Here is a 24,276-nt window from a genome sequence, read left to right as displayed (position 1 = left end):
GCATGTTTATATTCTTCTTCATACCTATGCATATTCTGGTTACTTGTATGTATCAGAGACTATTGCTATTTTCCATTTATTACGTTAAAAAATGTTGGTGGTTTAGCAACAGTGTTTGTTTGTTTTTGTTTTTGTACTTGTATAGCGCACAGCTACCCGCAGTGGGTTTCCGGCGCTTGTACGAATACCGCAAGGGAACCCTTCCTGGCTTTCCCTGTGAAGTGTCCACTCCTGGGCACCCCCATGGTGCAGACCAGGCATCCCTCGCGTTGTGGGGGCCGTTGTGGAGACTAAGCAAGCTATTGCCCAGAGTTGCAGCGTGGGACCCATGATCAGAATAGGCACCGAGGCGAGAATATCCGATCAGGGGAATTAATGAGCCCGAGACCCGCCAGGGCAGGAATCAAACCCTGGTCCCTGGCCAGGGCTCTGCATCAAGGTCTGCCTGCTGTAACCATTGGCCACACTTCTTCACTGTGAAAACTGGGGTTTGCGTGAAATCGAATTCTTTGAACTGAATGGTTTTCACTATCACTCAGAAGTGTTTTACTATTCTTTCACCACATTGATAAGTCTGGCCCAATTTTAATTTCTTTCACAAACTTTTTTTTAAAGTATGCAAAGTGTCTTGAAAAGATTGCATTTTCTCCTAGCCCAGTGCTTCAACCAAGGTTTACACTCCCATGAAATGTTCATCTGTGAAACTATATTTCGCAACATATGCAATAGTTTCATGCAGTTTTTGTGAAATGAGGCAAGAAAACATGTGACTGTGCCCAGTTATATTAAGTTGGTTAGAATTGCAGTTTATTTTTGCATGGAGTCTTTTAATTGACATTTCTTTATGTTACAGAAATACGACAATAATTGTAATGTGAGCAAATTGCTTCCCTCTCTGCATAGCTCCGCCTGGTAGCTGTTGCCCCCTGACCGTGCCAGGTCCCAAGTTCGAGGCCCTTATTCCTGATGGTAATAGTGGGGAGTATTTCTGCTCTGCTGCCGCCCTCTGTTTTACTTCTTTCTGCCTTTTTTTGCTCCTCTGCTCGTTTTTCTGTATTTGCTCCTCTGCTCTTTTTTCTGCCTTTTTGCTCCTCTGCTCTTTTTTCACCTTCCTTCATCTAATACAGCATTTTCACGTTCTCTAACTTCTCCTCTTTATTTGCACCTTTTTCCCTATCCGGGGCCCTGACGCTGATCGTCCCTGGTGGCCCGCCCTCCTCCAGTGCCATTTTCCCTCTTCCCGCCTTCCACAAACACGGGGCTGTTTCCTGGTGAAGGAGCAATCTTACTGATTTTGTCAGTAAAATGCTTCCCTTGCTTCACAGCTCTGCCTGGTACCTGTTGCCCCCTGACCCTTCTAGGTCCCAAGTTCGAGGCCCTTATCCTGTCATATAGTTACTGCTTTTCTATATATTGTGTTAAGTTAGCATGAGTTTATTAAATGTTTAAACGACATATTTTCCTTCGGCTTCAGTTTGCACACGACACATAATTGTTATTGTAGCTTTCAACCTAGACGAAAGATGTGATTTATTTGAGAATAATATGTTATTGCTCTGATATCAGTCGTGCTTGGTACACTTGGTACACTGTCTGCACACTGAGAGCTAAAGCCTCTAAGAATAACCTAACACAAGGTTGCTGGGAGGCCTGATCCTCGCACCACATTAGACATAACACAAATAAATTTGCTGCCAACATTGGGCTCTACGCGGGTTTAAGATAGAGTTACCGAGAATGCAAAAACACACTTGATGGTGCTTCGCATGCAGAGAGCTGGTAGCTGATGATGTGATCTTCTCCTACTGACATATAGAGGTATGGGCCCGCCCTGCTAAAACCCAAATGAGACCTTCTTAGATATAATATAGTATGCTAAATAGGGTGCGCGAAAATATAGGTGATACAGATTTATATTGATTTTTGCATTATAATATGCTATCACCGTTCGCTTACTATGGATTAGTGACTATGCTGATAACTCTGATTTTTATAATATGTATTCTGGTATTATATAAAATACTGCGTTTGAGAACCTTGCATTGAAAAATAAATATTTCAAACTTGCACGTGTCTTCTTTTATTCCCCGTTCTGGTTTGAAATGATTATAGAGCGAAAGAGTGTTCATGTGTTCCACGATACCTGAGGTAACCCAAGTTCATGTTCTGGTTTGTCTAAGTCATTGGGAGTTTGTTATGACGAATGAGACACTGTAGCTAGTTCGGTAAGGGGATTTTGGATACTAAGGTGGGTTTTGGGTCACCCTAATTCACCGAGGTTCTAGATCTCTGTGCACAGTTCTGTGGGAGAACGGAAACCCTGCTACATGGCGCCCAACGTTGTTGGCCTTATATCATGACACTCGAGTAGTATATCATTCAAACCTTAACCCCTTCATTCCCGTTTCCGGAAAACGGTGGTGTCGGAAAAAACCTACCTATTTTTGATATAGGTCTTTTCAAGCTTGAATCTATCTGAAACGGTTTCCTTGAATTACTACCCAGTTGTGCTACAAAGTATTCTTTGTTTTTTCACGTTCCTGTGCAGTCATTGCACAAGCCGTGGACATCCCGCTGCATAGTCGCATTGCGGTGCGTGATCATTTGCGGACTTATGATGTACCTTTGGAAGGCTTGGCTGTGTTTCTGGTGGTGAGTGTGGAACATGCTTACCCGTACAAACTATTTTATTCGTGGGTGACATTTCCAGCGGTGGAGGCAAATTCTGGTGTGTTCCACTCGTACACTGCATCAGCTGTACCTGCTGAATATGCTCCGTACAGAGCACAGGAAGTACCTATTGATGTTTGGCAGCATGGAGTTTGGATTGGTGGCGCCCTACCCCACTCTTTCACCGCTCCGAGGTTAGGTCCTTTGTCCATTCCGGGCGCAAATTGGCCCACTTTGGCTGAATTTACGCCTCACCCTAATCACGCCACTTGTAACGTGGGTGACCTTCGGCGTCTTCATGTAGTCGCCATTGCCGTGATTAGAGCCCTTGTGCATTACACAAGTCGTAATGTTCAAGGGGCAGCCCATAGAGGTGCAGCCCTTCCGGCAGGGCAGGCTGGTTTAAAAATCAGTCCTGTCATGGTGAATTCCGTTATGGGCAAGAAGCCCCAGGATAAGGGTGATTTTCCTTTCTGGCTTGCCGAGAAAGTTTGACCAGCTGGAGGTGGTGTTTCCTAATACGACTCCTGGTGAGAAACACCGGATTGTTACGCTTAGTTTGCCGAAAGATTTGGCCCCTGAGCTTGTTGACTGTGAGACCTGGGTTAAGACTTTTGCGGCTGTATATTCGAGGTGCTTCGGCTCCCCGTCTGTGTCCAATCTGTCTACTGTCCTTAAACGTGTTCAAGATGATCACGGGCCGGAATCGGCTGTTGAGTTGAGTTTGCGCCTATGTGGCTCCTTTGATGTGGTTCGCGATCTTATCCTTGCGAATGTCAAGGGGGATGCAGTGAACTTTCAGGTGGCTAACGCTTTGGCGCTGGTACCCAATGCCTAGAAACCCCTACAGTTAGCAAGGATAATTGTGGCGGCTTATAAAACCGTGGGTCGCAATAGTAAGGGTAATAAGCCTTTTTCTACTAAGGAGAAGAAGCAGCCCCAGGGACAAGCTTCGGAAACTGACGTTCAACCCAAGTCCAAGAAACAAAATTGGCCTAAAAAACAGAATCAGGGTAAGCAACAGCAACAACAACAAACACAGGTTTTGCGCCCTGCGTCTCCGTTGCCTGCGCAGTCGGAACGAGTTTATGATTTGCGCGACCGCGCGATGATTAAATCACCTGACCGTTTTCAGGCCTCTGACAAACGCTCTCCTCGTTCCTTTCAGGACTCATCGGCTCCGTCAACCGGTGGTGGAGGGGGCGGCAGGGGCCGGGATGCCAACAAGGATGTGGCCAGCCCCGCCCGCACAACGGTGCAGACAAGCAGGAGGGCTCTACGCCTCAGAGACCGCAGTTTGCCAAGAAGAAAGTCGCAGCCTTAACGGCGCATCGATATGCCCCAGATTGTGAGAACGCAGCTTCGGAATCTGACTTGGGCTCTGACCTTGCTGGACAGCGCAGCGGAGATTACCATAGTGAGAGAGGCCCTCTGTCCACTACTGAAGGTGACAGCGACTGACACTTATGTTGTGATTGAAACAGCTGATACAAGAGTTGCTCCCCTTGATAGACTTTTTGAAATTGTCCTGTTAATTGAAGGTGACATACAACGTACCATAAAAGGGGTATTTTGGGAAAATCTTTTGTCTACTTATGACATTTTACTTTCGAAGGCTGACTGGCCCACACCTTTTGTGCTCGCAGCTCCACGTGGGGAGGAGGTAATCCTCCCCAGTTTCGCAAACACTGTTTCGAGAGTGGAAGCGCTGCACTTTGCAGAGGAGTGGGCTCTGGCGCTTGCACCGGCTGTGTACCGCAATCAATGTGGCTGGGATATAAGACCCCAAACCACGAGATTCCTTTACGGTCCCAGCCACAGCCTCAACCTCAATATCCCATACGACGTGAAGCCAAAGCTTCGGTCGCAGGGATCCTTGAACAATTGGAATATCAAGGTGTAATTGAAACATGTGTGTCACCGATGAATAATCCCCTTTTTACTGTAAACAAGCCGGACGGCTCTTACCGTTTGGTTTTGGATTACCGGCATTTGAACTCGCATTGCCGTAACTGTGCAGTACAGAATACTCACGGCTCTGCCCTTGTAAATAGTCTTGTGCGTAAGCGGTTCAAAACCACGCTTGACATTTCCAATGGTTTTTATGCCCATTCATTGGACAGTCTAAGTTCCCAATGAACTTCTTTCACATGCGGCGGTGTCCAAAAAAAGTTTCGGCATCTCCCAATGGGCTATAAGAATAGTCCTGGAGTATTTTCCGCCCGCATTGTCTGTCTGTTGGAGAGGATCGACCCAGATGCTTGTTCCTATGTGGATGATATCTATCTCACAGACGATGAACTTTGGGAGCATCTGTGTCGAGTGAACAGTATAATTTGTAACTTCGCAGACATGGGTTACAAGTTTAATTTTGCAAAATCGCACATTGCAGAGTACACAGTGTTGTTTCTAGGCTATGAACTGACTAATGAAGGAAAAGGCTTGGCTCCTCACTTCCTGGAGAAGTGCGCACAGTTGCGCTCTCCGACAACACTGAAAAAATTACAATCTTTACTGGGCTTTTTGAATTTCGGAAGGACGTACATTCCGGAATATGCCCAGCGTATCAAGCCTTTGTATGCTTTGATACAGCCATCTTTTTCCAAATCATGCTGGCTGCCTGAGCATTCAGCTATTCTGCAGTCTTTGCAAGCTGATTTGCTCGCTTCTGAATACTTACAGACTCGGGATAACCAAACCAACCTGGTGATAAGAATTGTCCCGGGGACGGTAGGTTTCACGTACCTAACTTTTAATGAGGGAGATACAGTACCTATGGCTTACAAGTCACACTTGTACACTTCGGCTGAAATGCGCTTTTCCACTGTGGAGAAAGTTTTGACGGCTGTGCAGATGGCAATTCTCAAGGAACGTGCCCTGTCACAGGGAAAACGCATGTTGGTTGTTACCCCGTGTCCTGCCTTGAAGGCAGTTACGAAAGCCAGTGTACCAAATTCTAAAGCTTTGCACCCTCGGTGGATTCAATGGGCTGCATCCTTGTCATCCCAGGATGTCACGTTTATTTTTGACGCCACTTTACGGTCGCAGGAGTACTTACAGTATGAATTTGTTCATCCTGCTCCTTTAACAATGCGGCCGTTGGAGGATTTCCATTGCATCATTTACTCTGATGGTTCGGCGCAGGTTGCGCATGGCTCTAAACATGCCTACGTTTCCGCTTGCGCCATTGTGGTCGGTGCCATGTTGAACGATGAGTTCAAGTCCAGTGTCGTGCACACGCAGACGCTTGGGGACTGCACCGCACAATTGGCAGAGCTTCATGCTCTGATGCTTGCATTGGAGTACGCGGATCCTAGTGTGACGACTTTGATCGTAAGTGACTCTTACTACTGTGTCCAGTCTTACAATGAGAACTTGTTCTTTTGGATTCAGAATGAATTTCGTGATTCCAAAGGTAGCACAATAAAACATAAAATGATCTGGGTCCGAGTGGCGGAACTCAAAGAAAAGTTGCCACTCGTGTTTGTAATTCATACTCTTGGCCATCAGCGTGTGGGAGTCCACGCTGTCGGTAATTCGCTTGCTGATGAAGCAGCGAAGTCAGCAGTATCTAAATACTTAGTTGCAGCAGTCACGAGGTCTAAAAGTAAGATAGATGATGACATCTTGGCGGCTGTTGCTGCCACTGAGAAGGGAGGTAAATATCCTGCGGGGTTCCCTTCAAAGTACACATACCACTTAAGTCCCGATAAGGTTCCTTATGTGAAAATTCCTGATGTTGTCGAACGTTTAATTCCCAACTCAGATCGCAGAGCTTCTTTGATTACAGCGGCTCATGAAGGTGTGGCGTCTGTGCATGCGGGCGTCTCAGCGACTGTAACTCAGCTACAACAGAGGTTCTGGTGGCCGGGACTGTACAAACAGACGCGCGATTATGTCCTTCAATGTGACATTTGCCAGCAAATTAAGCCTTCAACTGCTGCGCGTCCGCCTCAGACACAGTTGTACATTTCTAATAAACCACTAGGGTGCGTTTATTTAGATCACTGCGGTCCTTTTTCTTCTGATACTGCATATAAGTACATCTTAGTAGCAGTTGATTCATGCACACACTTTGTGTAGGTCTGGCCCCATCGGAGCGCTGATTCACGGACTGTCATTAACGATTTGCGAGTCTTTGTAGGGATTTTTGCCTGTGGTACCTTCCATTCGGACCAGGGTCCGGCTTTCGCCTCTAAGGCGTATAAGGATGCTATGGTTTCGTTGGGGGTCCAAGTCAAGTTTTCGTCTCCGTACAGACCCGAGGGAAACAGTGTAGTGGAACGAATGAACCGTGACTTAAAGCAATCTTTGACAGCTCGAGGTATAGGCACTGGCAGAAACTGGTTAGCCCACCTCAATGGCGTGCAGCGTGCGCTTAATAACCTCCCTAGAAGGTCTTGGGTGGGCGGACCCCATACGATATGCTCTTTGGTATCAAGTTGTACGTCCCTGACCTCGACGGTCTAGACTGCAAGGCCCAGGCCGCGGCCTTTGACGTAGATGAACATTTCAATGTTTTACAGGATCTACAAAAGACCAGAGACAGTCTAGCAAAGGAACATTTGCCCTCCACATCGGATGATGTGTTGCAGATCCCGGTAGTTGGCTGGCTACCCCAAGTTGGAGAACTGGTTCGAGAAAAGATCGATAACAAGAAAGAGTTTGGTCCTTTATATCGTGCACCGGTTCGAGTTCTTGGAGTGAAGGGCATGAGAACAGTCATATTACCATCACTTCCAGGTCGTAAGGAAAACAGATTTATCTCTATTGACAATGTCAAGACACACAGGGTGGCCGATTCTTCATAGCATGACACAGGCTGTATCCTGTCCTTCTATGGTGAGGCATTCTGTGCTGGCTATTACTTCTGGTGCAGAACAGGAGGTGTCCCTCGAGATGCCTGCTATATCCAGTCCTTTATTAAATACTATTCCTGTTACTAACATTGATAAGCTGAACTACACCTATCCTGCTGATTTATCAATGCCAGATTTGCAGACTCATTTGGCTGACCAGCCCAGATTCTCTTTTGACTCTGTTTCGGAACTTTCAAAGAAACCCTCAACTATTGCAAAATATGCCACTCTATTTAAAAAACATTTTTTAATTCCCCCTTGGACATACATTTGGTTGATTCTATTTTCATTTTACCTTTTTATGTCAATTGGTTTTGTGTTTTATTTTTTCCGCCTGATTGATGGCCACTATGTCAAAGAAAGAACAGGAATTCGGTACCTTAATGGAACATTGGCCCCTCTTTCCTCTTCACATTCAGCACACAGACTGAAACGAGACTTGAATACAGTCAACATTACTGCTTGGCCTGTCCTTGATGGGATTGTGTGGGATGCGGTTAAATTTCAGATACATGGGCCCACTGAAGTGATTAATGTTCCGAATGTGCTTAGAGTAAACATGGGGGATGTGATTAAACAAAATATACGTTCTGATGATTGGGATATTCAGGCCGTAGAAGCATTATTCTCTGATTTAAAATATTGTGCAGCTTTTGATGCTGAGGATTTATATTTAGATTCTGTTAATTATGGTGATTTGTTTTGCTTCCAACATTATGGTAATCATTTTCTGCATAAGACGAATTCCAGGAGGGTTGCTGTAAATTACACACAGTGGGAACACTGCCCAGCTCCAATAGGAGGCAGCTCCAGTACATTTATGAAAAAATACACTTATTTTACAGACTTTAATCAATCAAATCCTGAGTCATTTTATTTCAAAATGACACAAAAGCCCATGTCCAAAGTTAGACTTACCGATACAAAGTTGCTGTATTCAAAGTCCTTTCTAGACAAATTAGCTGTGGATGGCTACGAGTTCTGGAAAGGAACAATTGACCTTAAATCGGTTTGGGGTACCAAAGATTGGCAGGTACAAGGCACTGAGGCTTTGCACCGTGCATGTCTCATCCCGAATCACATGTTGTTTCTAAATTCTACTATTTCCCAAACAACATGCTTTGGATTGGCTACTTCTAAAAAATTAAATACACCAATTATCCCCGAATTGGAAGAATATTCAGGTTGGGGTAATTTTACTGAATTGTCTATTCGTGAGTTACAATCTCTATTACACAATTCATCCTTTAATGTATCCAGTTTGGATCCGAAGGGTTGGCTGATGTGGCAAAGAAGTGCTGATTCTTGCCAACGTCGTTTTCTGGGTTTGGCTGAAGGGTTCACACAAGTCAGATCTGATCCCAGTTTTGAAACTGATTATACTGTCACCACATACTCTGTGGGGAAACTGTGTCAGAATTGGTTACAACATTCCACTTTAGCTGCAGTTAAACTACATCTGTCTCAGTTGACTGATAATGTGGATTTAAATGATTTTATAAAAGGCCCGGCTAAGGGTAGATCTAAACGGTGGATTTATGCGGTTTACAATGAAATTTGGAAATTTTCGCAAATTGAGGCTGCTAAGCGCCTAAGGGCGATTGACCAAGCAAATTTGGAAAAAGTGCTTGCAGTTGTCGATAACAGTATTAACATGCTTTCTTCCCGAATTTACACGTTGAACAATATTGTCTCTTCTGTAGTTGACATTGTGAATGATGAGGTGTCTGTATTGTACCATGGTCAAAATCAATTGCGTTCTGTAATGCAGTTTGCATGGACACTACAGACTCTGAAAGTGGGTCGCGTGCCCTGGAGTTACATGAACGTGTCATCCCTATTTGCCCCATTTAATTTGACTGACAAGCAGCGCATGCTTTCCATGCGAGATGCATCATTTTCTATGTTACACATTGAAAAGTTAGAATCTTTGCCCTTTTCTGTAGCTGAGGCAGCTGCTGCTACATGGCTTATCCATGGTGTTATTACGCTACCATTTGCTTTGTACAAATTTACTAATTGTATGCGATATATTGCAATAGGGCGATATGAACCACTAGGCAGTGCTTTCCTACATGAGGCATGGTCTTTACCATACACGTACAGATGCTTGAAGGATGGAAAGAAAGTGAATCTGATTGGTGAAGAATGCACACAGTCGCCTGACCGTTCACTGATATGCAGACACATCCAGTTGCATGGTTCTTGTAATCAGGACCGGCCTAATTTAGCCTGTGTTTTAAAAGGCACACCGGTTCCTGCAATAGTTCCCACATTCACTTTATTGACAAACGGTAGTTATTTACTTTTGAATAACGAGGAGTGTTGTGGGTTAATGGTCGGTATCGCCTATGTGGTTACTGTATCAGAACGTGTGGTGTGTTGCAAGAACGTGTTATATCCACCCACGCATGGGAATTCAGATGTTTCCATCTGGCCGCGCATCCCAACCTTGAAAGCGGAGTTCAATGGTATGAGCAGAATAAGGGCTCTTTTGTCTCAAAAGGAAGTGGCCCTGAGCTCGGCCCGTGAAACTTATGTCCTTCACATAGTTAACACACGCACAGAGGTGCAGGCACTTTTAAATACTGACTTGCTGTTTCATTTCTGCGAATTAGTTCATCAAATCTTTAATGCCTCCTCCACGTCTGGCTTAGCTCATTTTTTTAAATTGGTTAGCAGTGGTCTCGTGACTACATTTGAAAGGATTTTTGGTGTCATCCCCGCTTTCTTCCATTCAATATTTTCAAGTTTGTTTGGCGGATTCCCTGTTTTGCTGGCTTTAGCTGCAGGCGTTTTGATTTTATTCTGCTTCCTAAAACATGGATGCCCATCCTGCGCAAGAAGCCGCTTAGCCCCTTCTGACACTGTTTCGCAACCGGATGCTTGATTACTATGGCACCCTGCCGCTTGCGACCTTAAGCACGGCATTTGGATTATCGTTTCAATTTTCCTATTTCACATGTGTCCAGCCTGTGTTTCATTGCCTGGGCTGCGATTTTGACTGGGCCATTGATTTGTGTCTCTGCTTGCCGTTATCTCCTGAAGTCGATTTTAATCACCTGATGGGCCCCGTAGTTGCTCACGAGTTGGTTTGTTCTGGCGAAAGGATTATGGCCTTGGCAGCGATGCATGGACTAATGGGTCAGTGGGACATCCCCGCAGCGGCGCATGAGTTTCTGGCATATAGTGTTCTTGAGAACCCACCAAGTTGTCCTCTGATGTTGCTAGAGGGTCCGGTGCTGGAGGAGCACGTATGTTCTTTCCCATTGCTTAATTGGATGGCTGAACTGTTTTCGTATGATGACAGTGATTTCATGTTGGAAGCTGTGGCTACCTATTTTGCATATTCTATCCACCCATGAGTGGCTTTGGAGACTTTCACTATACTGGAACGTGACTTTTTAGTAATTCTGAATGGTGCCTTTTTTCTTACGGACATTCGACTTTATGTGTTCTAGGCCTATGATTTTATATTTGGCCTCAAGTTCAAGACTTTTATTACATTTTGTTTGGCCACCATAGGCATTCATACATATTTTTGTATTGTTATTTTTTATATACATCTACATACATTTAGATTGGCTCAATATTGTTGAACTCTGCTTTCATGTTATGCCTTTATTATATTATTGGATTGCTTTTGACCGTCCTCGGATCATTGGGGGGTGTCATATAGTTACTGCTTTTCTATATATTGTGTTAAGTTAGCATGAGTTTATTAAATGTTTAAACAACATATTTTCCTTCTGCTTCAGTTTGCACACGACACATAATTGTTATTGTAGCTTTCAACCTAGACGAAAGATGTGATTTATTTGAGAATATTATGTTATTGCTCTGTCGTGCTTGGTACACTTGGTACACTGTCTGCACACCGAGAGCTAAAGCCTCTAAGAATAACCTAACACAAGGTTGCTGGGAGGCCTGATCCTCGCACCACATTAGACATAACACAAATAAAGTTGCTGCCAACATTGGGCTCTACGCGGGTTTAAGATAGAGTTACCAAGAATGCAAAAACACACTTGATGGTGCTTCGCATGCAGAGAGCTGGTAGCTGATGATGTGATCTTCTCCTACTGACATATAGAGGTATGGGCCCGCCCTGCTAAAACCCAAATAAGACCTTCTTAGATATAATATGGTATGCTAAATAGGGTGCGCGAAAATATAGGTGATACAGATTTCTATTGATTTTTGCATTATAATATGCTATCACCGTTCGCTTACTATGGATTAGTGACTATGCTGATAACTCTGATTTTTATAATATGTATTCTGGTATTATATAAAATACTGCGTTTGAGAACCTTGCATTGAAAAATAAATATTTCAAACTTGCACGTGTCTTCTTTTACTCCCCGTTCTGGTTTGAAATGATTATAGAGCGAAAGAGTGTTCATGTGTTCCACGATACCTGAGGTAACCCAAGTTCCTGTTCTGGTTTGTCTAAGTCATTGGGAGTTTGTTATGACCAATATGGCTGAGATACCCGCCACCCCCTCTCAACACAATCCCCAAAGGAGGGAAACCGGAAACAGTTCTTGAAGTTTTTGGAAGAGGGAGGGAGTGACCCTCCCGGCCGTATTTATTAAAACAAAATTAAAACATTAAACAGTTTCATATTAATGTACAATTTCATTACCACATTGCGATGTTTGGCTAACCTTAACAGATTCTCTAATACAGAGGTTCTCCTAGCCGAACTAACATCCTACAAACATTTACTTGACATTATGAAATTGTACATCCTAACGTTTAAGGGCCAACGGCAAGGTCGTAACCGGTGTCAAGATCCCTAACCAGAAATACCCCCCCCCCACTGGTGAGGGGCGACAGCACTGAGGCGTACCTCAAGTGCAACTACCAATTTCCCTTTGACTTGACGGGGGCACCAATAAAACTCGACGCCACTTAAAGGTCGTTCGAGGACTCGTGTGAGGTATCTAGAAGGTAGCGTAGACCCCCCCCAAACCCCGCACAACTTACCACATCTGCCGTCGCAGACGTCACTGGCCCCGGGAAATTCCCCAGGAGGGGGCTGTAACCCCTCCTACACAGGAAGGGGCCTTGACCGCCTTTCCTTTTCTTTCGGCGACCCATCCTTAGAAGGGACCGCCTCCCCATTGAGGGGCCTATGGCCACCTCTCCCGAGCGCTCCCATCCGTGTTGGGTGACGCCCACTCATAGGGATCTTCCAATTAGTGCTCACCGATCATGACCTTACCGCCCGACCAAAATAAATACGACAATGCTAACTAATCCTATCAAACTAAAATTACATTGGCATTACGACCATATTAAAAGAAAATAAATGAATTTCTTTAATCACAAGACATAAATGAAATAGACCATTCTTTATTACACACTCCAAAATCAACACGATAATACCACGACCTGTAAACGAAATTAGAATTATTCATTAACTTTTATTCAAAACAACTGGCTGTCATCAGGGGCTGGTGGGTGGGTCAAAATTGGCTCTTCGTTCCGTCTCGAGCTCACGTGCAGCGAGGAGGTGCAGCTTCAGAGCACAGGAACAAGAGGATGCCTTCTGGTCTTGCGTCCCCTTTTATCCGTCTTCAGGGCGGGCGTAAACCCGCCCCTGCCTGCCCCGAGGGCGTGGCCAGCCGCGTCAGTGTCTAGGCCAGCCCACTCTAGGGCGGGAAAAAGCGCGCCCCGGCTACGCCGCTTCGGGCATACCAGCCGAGACACGCCTCCCGCCCAAGATGGCTTCCCGGGGGGATCGAGGTACTCTGCCATACGTGCGGGGGGACCGAGTGGTCGCCCCTTTCCATATGGCTGAGATACCCGCCACCCCCTCTCAACACAATCCCCAAAGGAGGGAAACCGGAAACAGTTCTTGAAGTTTTTGGAAGAGGGAGGGTGTGACCCTCCCGGCCGTATTTATTAAAACAAAATTAAAACATTAAACAGTTTCATATTAATGTACAATTTCATTACCACATTGCGATGTTTGGCTAACCTTAACAGATTCTCTAATACAGAGGTTCTCCTAGCCGAACTAACATCCTACAAACATTTACTTGACATTATGAAATTGTACATCCTAACGTTTAAGGGCCAACGGCAAGGTCGTAACCGGTGTCAAGATCCCTAACCAGAAATACCCCCCCCACTGGTGAGGGGCGACAGCACTGAGGCGTACCTCAAGTGCAACTACCAATTTCCCTTTGACTTGACGGGGGCACCAATAAAACTCGACGCCACTTAAAGGTCGTTCGAGGACTCGTGTGAGGTATCTAGAAGGTAGCGTAGACCCCCCCCAAACCCCGCACAACTTACCACATCTGCCGTCGCAGACGTCACTGGCCCCGGGAAATTCCCCAGGAGGGGGCTGTAACCCCTCCTACACAGGAAGGGGCCTTGACCGCCTTTGCTTTTCTTTCGGCGACCCATCCTTAGAAGGGACCGCCTCCCCATTGAGGGGCCTATGGCCACCTCTCCCGAGCGCTCCCATCCGTGTTGGGTGACGCCCACTCATAGGGATCTTCCAATTAGTGCTCACCGATCATGACCTTACCGCCACAGGCCGGATAGTTGACCGGCTATCCGGACCCCCCACAAAGCTCCTACCTAAAGGTCATGTTCTAACGTTTTTAACCATGCTAAGAAGTCTCCTATGAGTAACTCATTCCCCACCCGAGACAAATGCACACCATCCCCCAAATACATACTGTCATCATTAATACAGCCATGCGAAATAGAATGCAATGTCCTGGAACGGAACAACCTACTCACTTTGTTATTAATCTTTCTCACAGAGTGATTCAAAGCAGGAACAGAAATAGCCCCTCGCCACACCTTTCGTGGGATCATATGGGACCATGCAATTGTGCACCCCGGAACTCTCCTCGCCAACCAACTTACAGTGGAAAGCATTGCCTCCAGGAGAAGTCGTCTACCGGTGGTGACCAAATCATTGCCCCCTAGATGTACTATGACTATAGACGGCGGTGACCTCGTCCGTCCTAACAAACCCTCGAAAAATGCTTGAAACTGGTCAATACAGAGACCGCCTCTTCCGTAGAAGGACACACTGTACCCGTATTCCCCAGCTACGTGAATCATGTCACCTGCTTTGAATACGTCCGCGGCACGCCTCACGTATGAGTGGCCCACGACCCACACCTCCTTTTTCACAGCCGGTGATGTCTGACCGCTGGCCCGGTGTTGGGTCGACTGCATAGTCCGCCCCGCCTCGTAGGCTTGCGCAACTGAAAACCAAACAAAGAGAAGAAGCGTGAGTACATCATTACAGCTTCACAACATGTGCAACCGCACATACCTCTTATAACACTTAGAGGACCAACGCCCCACTCGTTTCACTTGTTCAACATTAAGACCCCTAGCTGCAGCTTCCGTAGCAGCCCCTATCCGAAAGGAATGGGTCCCAAACTCGCCCGGGTTCAAGCCCGCAGCGGCAATTGACATCGCAAGCACCCGCTGAAACTGAAATTTTGTCAGTGGGGTGGCGTCCGCGTGTCTCAACAAGGTCCCACCCCATGAGGCCACCCTTCGTGCTAGGTAGTCTTCTAAACACTTTACCGGACACATGGAGGACCCGGGAATCCTGCGTATGATTACGCAGTCACCCATCCCGTCTTGATCGGTCTTGGACCTGACAAAGGAGACAGTCATTATCTCTCCTCTGATCTGAACGTGTTCCTGGCACAAACCCCCTGTCACATCCCGTTTGTTCCTTGCCACCAGTTCGCTTACCCGCATCGCTCCATGAAATGCCAGCGTAAAAGCGGCTCGGAACAACACCGTCTCAAACTGAGATGAACATGTGGCAGGGAGTGTGGCCAACAACTGGGCCAACCTATCCAAACCTATCGGGCGCCTCTCATCTACTCTGCGACCCTCAAGGCGTTGCCACCCACGCAGCGCTTTCTGTACAACGAAAGACGCTGTCGGGTCCTGGATACCATGAGCCCTGGCAACAAAGAAAATGGCAGCACGATGCCTCTGGGCCGTAGCCACCGATTTCCCAGCCCTACGTAAGGACATCAGAAAATTCACTACCCATTCCTCGTGGCCCCAAAGCCCCTCTCTATCAGTCCCCAAAAAGGCTAAATAGGACCGAAACGCCCCTTCATATGCCTTCCTTGTTCTTGGTGCTAGGCTCTCTCCCACGAGGTGACGAAGTTCGGGGCACCGAGAGACCAGAGAGCTTCGGGAAAGGGTGCCGGCTCTGGGTCCGCTGTGGGAAGGAAACCCGAGAAAGCCTGCATACGAAAACGAGACAGTGCATCAGCCGCCTGATTCATCACCCCCGGGACATGTTTTGCTCTGAATAGCACATTCAGTTGCATACACAGCAAAACAATTTCTTTGAGCAATCGTAAAATCAGTTTACATCGTGCTGCCTGGCTATTGATGCACTCGACCACGGTCATATTGTCAGACCAAAATACCACAGAGTGATCTTTGAACCCTTCGGGCCAGGTTCTCAGGGCCACCAAAATGGGGAAAAGTTCCAGGAAAGCAATATTACTTGTCAGTCCATTGTCATGCCACCATGCCGGCCATCTTTGTGCCGACCATTTTGTGCCGAAGATGGCACCAAAACCTATGCTACCTGCCGAATCTGTCCATAGCCCCAGCTCTTCAGAGGACACGGCCGGTTTGTTCCAGACAACTCGACCATTAAAATCCGCCAGAAATGCTAACCAAATGCGCATGTCCTGGCGGACCTCAGCCGATAGTCTCGTGCGATGATGACCCTCCCTTAGGCCGACCATAGCTTGGGCAATAGAACGGGAAAAGGGGCGGGCCATCGGTATAACCCTCAGGGCAAAATTCAACTGTCCCACCAACTGCTGTAATTGATGCAGCGTAACCTTAGATCCATTTATACACATTTGCAGGGCTGCCCTGAACTTCCCCACTTTGTCAGCTGGTAAACGAAAACAACCCTCACTGGAGTCTAACTCGATCCCCAGAAACTCGAGGCAAGTCGCAGGACCCACCGTCTTACCTGGTGCCAATGGCACACCAAACTGCTTCATTAACACACAAAATTCGGCCAAGGCCTGGCCACACTCGAGATCCCCGGCTGCCCCAAGGAACAGAAAATCATCAAGGTAATGCATTACATGTTGGAAACCCGTCCTCTTTGTGAAGACCCATTGTAGAAAACTACTGAATTTCTCGAAATAGGCACAAGATATAGAGCACCCCATCGGCATACACCTATCCATGTAATAATGGCCCTGAAACCTGAAACCTAGGAGACGCTGGTCGTCTGGGTGTACCGGGAGCAATCGGAACGCTGACTCAATATCTGACTTCGCCATCAGCGCCCCGGGCCCCAGGCGATTCAAAATGGCTATGGCCTCATCGAAGGATGCGTACCGCACCGAACACACTTCTGGGTCTATTGCATCGTTTACAGAAAGACCACGTGGAGCTGATAAATTATGAATCAGTCGGAACTCACCCGGGTCCTTCTTGGGGACCACCCCTAAAGGAGAACAAACAAAATTCTGCACCGGGGGTACACTAAACGGGCCGGCAACCCGACCTCGACTAACCTCTTTCCGGATCTTATCCTGTACTACGGTCGTATGCTGCAGGACCGAAAGTTGATTTTTACACTTCTCCACACCCTGAAAGTCCCCTACTGGGATGCGGAAACCATACGAGAACCCGTTCTGCAGCACCCCAGCAGAAGTACGATCCAGGTATTCACTGAGCCAGGGAATCATCGCCAAGGTATCAATCGGGGTAGGTAAAGGCGCCCCTCGGACTATGTTAGACCTGTTTGGCGCCTCCTCTACCGCCGTTATCACCCGTTTTGGCTCTGCACGTGGACTCAGGATGGGACGACCCGCACCCACTACATTCGTGTTTAAATTTACACGATCCCTGGGGCCTAGTACATTTACCTCTGTTGAAATTCCAGCAGAACCCCCTTTTCCCTGTATTGCTGGCAGGTCTCGAGTAATCGTCGGTACCCGTACCTGATCGAAAGGGCGTCCCCGCATATTGGCGGGAGGATTCGCCAACATTACTCCCTACCAATGGCATTTTCAACATACCTGTCTCCTTCATTTTATCCCATGTCAAAGAATCGTAACAATCCCAGGTTAAGCTTTTATTATGCTCTTTAGCCTTTCTAAAAAGATTATCGTAGCAGAACCAATGGTTACCCTGGTGTGACGTCGAGTACCCCATAATTCGCGACTGATAGGTCGGCAACTCGGAAAGCAACTCGGGCCTACGCTCTCCCAAGATCGACGTAAAAATCCCCCATGCATTGCCCCAATTGCCAATATTCTCATTCACTTTAAAGGCGGCCATTTTTGCGCGCCAAACACTCGGATGCATGAGGTCTTTCTGGCCCTTAACATGCTCCACCTCATAATGATCAACAAGCAACGAGAAGATGTTCACATATTCCCCTGCCCAAATCTTCTCTTTAATTGCCAAAGGCACATGTTGACCCAACCTTTCTCTACGAGAGGGTGCTGACTCATCCCTCGCAATCGGCAATGGCCGCTTACCTGCACCGGACGCTGCCTCTGCGGTCGTAATTGTCCCTTGTGGCTTGTCACCTACTGCAGCCGGCGCGGACACCTTGGCTGCATCCCGTTTCTCGCGCAATTGCTTCATCAGCGCCTGCGCGTCGACAGCCGTGGCGCCCTCGCTACTTTCGCCCAACCACGCTGTAAGTTGTGCTGCCAGCTCGGGCGGCATATCTTCATTGGACACCGGGGTGACCACCACGGGAATCGGATTCCCCTCCACGGGTACTGGGGCTGGCGCTTCGAGCGGGGTACGGGGAACCGGGACGTCTCCCCCAGCCGGTCCCCTCCTTGGCCTCTTGGCTCTCCCTCCTGGGGCTGCTCCACCCGAAGGACGTTCCGGCCCCCCTTCCCCCTCTCTCTCCGCCACCCGCTTCTTCAGCTCGGTCATCTCCTTCATGAGGACCCGAAGCATCTGTTCGGTCGTCATTCTCTTTCCGCCTTTCTTGGGCATTTCTCCGACAGAGTATCTGTAAGACAAAAGAAAGATTAAAACGCTCAAAATTGGCTCTTCGTTCCGTCTCGAGCTCACGTGCAGCGAGGAGGTGCAGCTTCAGAGCACAGGAACAAGAGGATGCCTTCTGGTCTTGCGTCCCCTTTTATCCGTCTTCAGGGCGGGCGTAAACCCGCCCCTGCCTGCCCCGAGGGCGTGGCCAGCCGCGTCAGTGTCTAGGCCAGCCCACTCTAGGGCGGGAAAAAGCGCGCCCCGGCTACGCCGCTTCGGGCATACCAGCCGAGACACGCCTCCCGCCCAAGATGGCTTCCCGGGGGGATCGAGGTACTCTGCCATACGTGCGGGGGGACCGAGTGGTCGCCCCTTTCCATGAGACACTGTAGCTAGTTCGGTAAGGGGATTTTGGATACTAAGGTGGGTTCTGGGTCACCCTAATTCACCGAGGTTCTAGATCACTGTGCTCAGTTCTGTGGGAGAACGGAAACCCAGCTACAATCCCTGGTGGTCCACTAGGGAACCTCTCTGCTGCGCTCTGTTTTACTGCTTTCTGCCTTTTTTTGCTCTTCTTTTTTCTGTCTTTTGCTCCTCTGCTCTGTTTTCTGGCGTTTAGCTCCTCTGCTCTTTTTTTACCTTCCTTTTATCTATTACTGCTTTTTTCCCTTTCTCTAACTTCTCTGTTTTTTTTTCCTTTCCTTGCATCTGCTTGTCCCCGTGGCCCAACCCCCTCCAGTGTCTTTTTCCTGCTTACTGCCTCCCAGCTGTCCAGCCCTCCCCAGACACTACATAATGGCAGCCGCTGTGTCCGACCGCACCTGAACCACACCCAGTGCCATGGGCCCTGGTCCTTGGACTATCCACTGCTACCACTCCAGCACCCTCAACCCCGGATGGTCCACCACCTGCCATCTCAAAGCACCAAAGAACACCCAAGGCCTGTTTATCTGCCACAGCTGCGCCTTCTCCTGCCTCCGCACACCAGACCCACCGACTGCACAACCTTCAAGAATCGGACACAACCACTACAGGTGCATATACTCAACACACGCTCCCTCAAAAGACACGACATGGAGATCTGAGACCTGCTCAACTCCATCTCCCCCTAAGTTGACTTCTTTACGAAAACTTGGATGAACTCCACCTCAGCAAGGTACATTGCAACATCTATCCCCGATGGCTACAAAATCCTCCACAAGGATAGCGTCAACCAACTGGAAGAAGGCATCGCCATCACACACAAAAACACCCTCTGCCTCACAACCAGCTCCTACAACCATGCATCCGACATAGAACACCCCCACTTCCTGATCCAGACCAACGCAAATGCCACCCTCTGTGGCACCCTCATCTGCAGACCCACTGGAACCCCCTTTCAGGGAAGCCATAGCCAATGTCATCACATACCATGCTCTAGCTTCAATGGACTAAATCCTCCTATGCGACTTCAATTTCCACCTGGCAACCCAGACTACCACAAAGCCTCTACTGGAGAACCTTGCCACCATCAGACTCAAGTTTCTGGTCACATCTCCAACCTACTCAGCAGGACACATGCTCAACCCCTTCTTCTCCACAAGCAACAACATCTCCATCAGCCACACTTCCAAGACACACTGGACCAACCACCACTGCATCCACTTCTCCTTCACCAAACCCACAATACACCACCATGTCCACCGCGATACTCACAGAAGCTGGAATACAGGCACCAAAGACAAGCTCACCACCTCCATCAGCAAAACCCACCACCAAAATCCACGGACACCAACACCTCAGCACCCAACTGGATCTCCGACTGCGCCAAAACATTTGCTCTCCTCAGAAAACCCTCAGCCAAGCAGCCTTCCAAGAATACCAACTGGTTTTCCCCCACCCTTCTGGAGTCCTGGCGCACCAGCAGACAGCTTGAGAAAAGATGGAGGAGCAGCAAGATCATGGCACACCACGTAGCCTTCAAAACCGCTGTCACTGCACACCACCTCCTCATCAGAACAAAGAAAGCAGCCATACAGGAACACACCAACACCATCACACACAACAGCAAAGAACTCTTTGCCATGCTCAAAGAATTAGCCAACCCCAGCACAGAGACAGCAGACATACCTCACTCTCAAGACCTCTGCGACAACCTCACCATCTTCTTCTACCTCAAGATCAAGGAGATCTACGAGAGCTTTGCAACCCGACCCACTCACCACACCCGCAACCAGCTCACCCAATGGCCCCAGACCACAGTAGACCTTTCCCTAACTGGACCACCATCAACTCTGACGATCCCTCAGGCTCATGAAGAGCATCCATTCCGGAGCGCCCTCGGATCCTTGCCATCACCACATCTTCAACAGAACCGGCACCTCCATCGCACCCGAACTCTGCCACACCAACAACTACTCCATCGAGTTTGCCACCTTCCCTGAAGACTGGAAGCATGCAGAGATCAACTCCTTGCTGAGGAATCCCTCTGCTGACTAGACAGACCTCAAGAACTACAGACCCATCTCTCTGCTCCTCTTCCTAGCGAAAGTCATCGAGAAATCCATCAACGCTCAACACTACGAGTTCATCACAATGAACCACGCCCTTGACCTCTCCCAATCGGGCTTCAGAAGCAACCATAGCACCAACACTGCTCTTCTCGCCACTACAGATGACATCCACACCATCCTCGACTGAGGTGAAAATGCTGCCCTCATCTTCCTGGACCTCTCAGAGGCCTTTGACACCATCTCCCACCTCACCCTCTGCGCAAGGCTCCATGACGGCGGCATCCACGACAAAGCCTTGGACTGGATTCACTCCTTCTGAACACAGAGAGTCAGACTTCCACCATTCAACTCGGAACCCACAGACATCAGCTACGGAGTGCCTCAGGGATCTGGGAGGAGCATGGCCCGCTTGTAGCCATCGTCAGATGCCATGGACTCAACATCGTCTCCTATGCCGATGACTCCCAGATGATTCTTTTCATCACAGACAAACCCACAGCCACCAAGAGCAACTTTCACAACAAGATGAAGGCAGTCGCCACCAGGCTGAAGGACAGCTGCCTCAAGCTTAATTCAGACAAGACTGAAGTCCTCATCCTGGGCTCCACCTCCTCCATCTGTGATGACTCCTAGTGTCCCGCAGCACTCGCAACCCCCACCCCACGCCCATGGACCATGCACAAAACCTTAGAATAGTCCTGGACTCCTTGCTCTCAATGAACCACTAAATCAACACCATTACGTCCTCCTGCTTCCACACGCTCCATCTGCTTCATAAGATCTTCAAGTGTATCCCCTCTGAGTCCTGAAAACCGTCACCCATGCGCAACTAGGGTAATGCACTCAATACCGGCACCACTCAGAAACTCCTAAAGAAACTGCAGAACATCCAGAACCCTTCCGCCAGACTAATCCTGGACATCCCACACAGCAGCCACATCACTGGCCACCTGAGAAACCTTCACCGGCTATCTATCAATAAAAGATGTACCTTCAAGCTCCTTACGGACACCTACAAAGCCCTCCACAACACCGGACCTTCATACCTCAACCACCCCTCTCCTTCTATACTCACACCAGACATCTCCTCTCCACCCAACTGACCCTGGCCACCATCCCAAGGATCTGCAAGTCTATTGCTGGGGGAAGATCCTCCGCCTACCTCACTGTGAAGACCTGGAACTCCTTGCCTCTGTACCTTAGTCAATCGTCATTGTTGCCGAAATTCAGGAAGGACCTCAAGACCTGGCTCTTTGACTGAACCGCAGATGTTCACTCCCCTACTCTGCGCTTTGAGATCCTTACAGGTGAGTAGTCACGCTTTATGAGAAACTGATTGATTGATTGTTAGACATGCTAGTAGACTTATTCTTAGTTTCTTCTCTCTAAATTCGATTTTCTCGTAGAAATGCACAGACACACACAGCTGAGGTGATTGGTGAAAATATTTCCTATTTACAATGTGTTTGAGAGTTAATTCATTTAAAACTATTTCTTTAAAAATTTCCTCAATAAGCATACGTATACTTGAAATACTATTAGTTTAAACAACTCCATAAATGTAGACCTTGCTAAACCAGAAACTGCAGATGGATTTTGTTTTCAAGAGAGCCGCTTGATAGTTACTATAGCTAAATAATTGCATTAAAAACTGGGATGGTTTACAGTTTCATAGTTACTTTTCAATTGTATTTATTGACTTTTAATAATTTTAATAATAAATGTAAGCTCAAGATCTCTGGTATGGTATGAAAGAAGAGGGTCCATAATAAACATGATCTTGCAAACAACTAAATTCCCATTAGTCAATATATGTCTATCGAGATTCACACAAAACTACAGCTGTAATCCAAAGTACATTTTTGATTTTGGTCATGATACTTTTATTTGTGGAAGCAACTTCATTGACACGCCATATAATCATTTCAATAAAGGTGATAAATTTACCATGACATCACATTGAATGACAGAAACAGTTCTCCATTATACTCTTTCCGTGATTGATATGTGTCTGTCAGTTATTAAGAGGCATGTACATCTCAGAGCTAGAGCCTCTACACACATCACATTTTTTCACATAAATCTCTGTCCAGAAACGATTTTTTTCTTGATAGGAAAGTCTCCAACCCTTAATGTCATATCAACCTTCACCCAAGAGTTAGGCTGGGCAAAATGTGAATTATGCAAAAGTAAATTGCATAATTTGGAGAATTTTTCAATACACTTATGTGAAATCCTGAAATTACGTCATTAAGGCCACTTCGCTTAATTACATGCCATACATGATAAAAATGCACCATAAATGTACCTTTTGCAATTGTATTGCAAATGCACAGTAACAACAGAATGTGAGTGGCTGTTGTTCAAGGTAGTTTTGTTTTTGGTACTTTTTCAGTACGAAATGTGTTCTTCCATCATAAATTACCACAGGGATGCATTTCACAATAAACCAAAGCACTAAGTTTGCATTTCTCGTAATTATGCTTACTTTTTTCATAATTTTGCCAAAACTTTGCATAATTATAGAAAAGAAAATAATGCATATTTTACACACCCCTTATCAACAGTAGACATATTTTACAACATGTATATTTTATATCACTGTTTGTTGGAACATTACATGTAGAGGCAAAGAACACTTACAACGCAACTTTTGCAACGCACTACCTTTACAACAAAACTTTTACAACGCAACATCCATTACAACGCATGCCATTACAATGCAACCATTACAACACATTTCACTACAACGCATACCACTACAACGCATGTCATTACAACGCAGTCATTACAACGCATACCATTTCAATGCATACCTACACTATCCAACACTTACCCTACTGTTGCACCCCCTGGAGTTAGAATAGTAATTTATACCCCTACACTATCCAATACTTACGCTACTGTTGCACCCCCTGGAGTTAGAATAGTAATTTTTACCCCTACACTATCCAATACTTACCCTACTGTTGCACCCTCTGGAGTTAGAATAGTAATTTTTACCCCTACACTATCCAATACTTACCATGCATGCAATGTAATGGTATGCGTTGTAATGGTATGCGTTGTAAATGTAGTATGCGTTGTAGTGGAATGCGTTGTAAAGGTAGTTTCAAAGAATTTGTTGTAATGGCATGCATTGTAATGGAATGCGTTGTAATGGATGTTGCGGTGTAAAAAATGTGTTGCAAAGGTATGCGTTGTAAAAGTATGCGTTGTAACGACATACATCCCATTTAGATTATCACTCCGTC

At 47.0% G+C, this 24,276-nt stretch overlaps 1 protein-coding gene across 1 annotated transcript in view; it reads left to right on the top strand.

Moving 5' to 3' along the window:
* The window catches only part of MYO16 (myosin XVI), a 2,821,299-nt gene that overhangs the window by 1,168,189 nt on the left and 1,628,834 nt on the right, over nucleotides 1–24,276 (top strand). The window lies entirely within an intron of this gene.

Source organism: Lissotriton vulgaris, chromosome 8, assembly GCF_964263255.1.
Source record: "Lissotriton vulgaris chromosome 8, aLisVul1.2, whole genome shotgun sequence".
In the NCBI taxonomy this organism is placed as follows: domain Eukaryota; kingdom Metazoa; phylum Chordata; class Amphibia; order Caudata; family Salamandridae; genus Lissotriton; species Lissotriton vulgaris.
The sequence above is the reverse complement of the archived record's forward strand: the minus strand, read 5'-3'. Positions and strand labels throughout refer to the sequence as shown.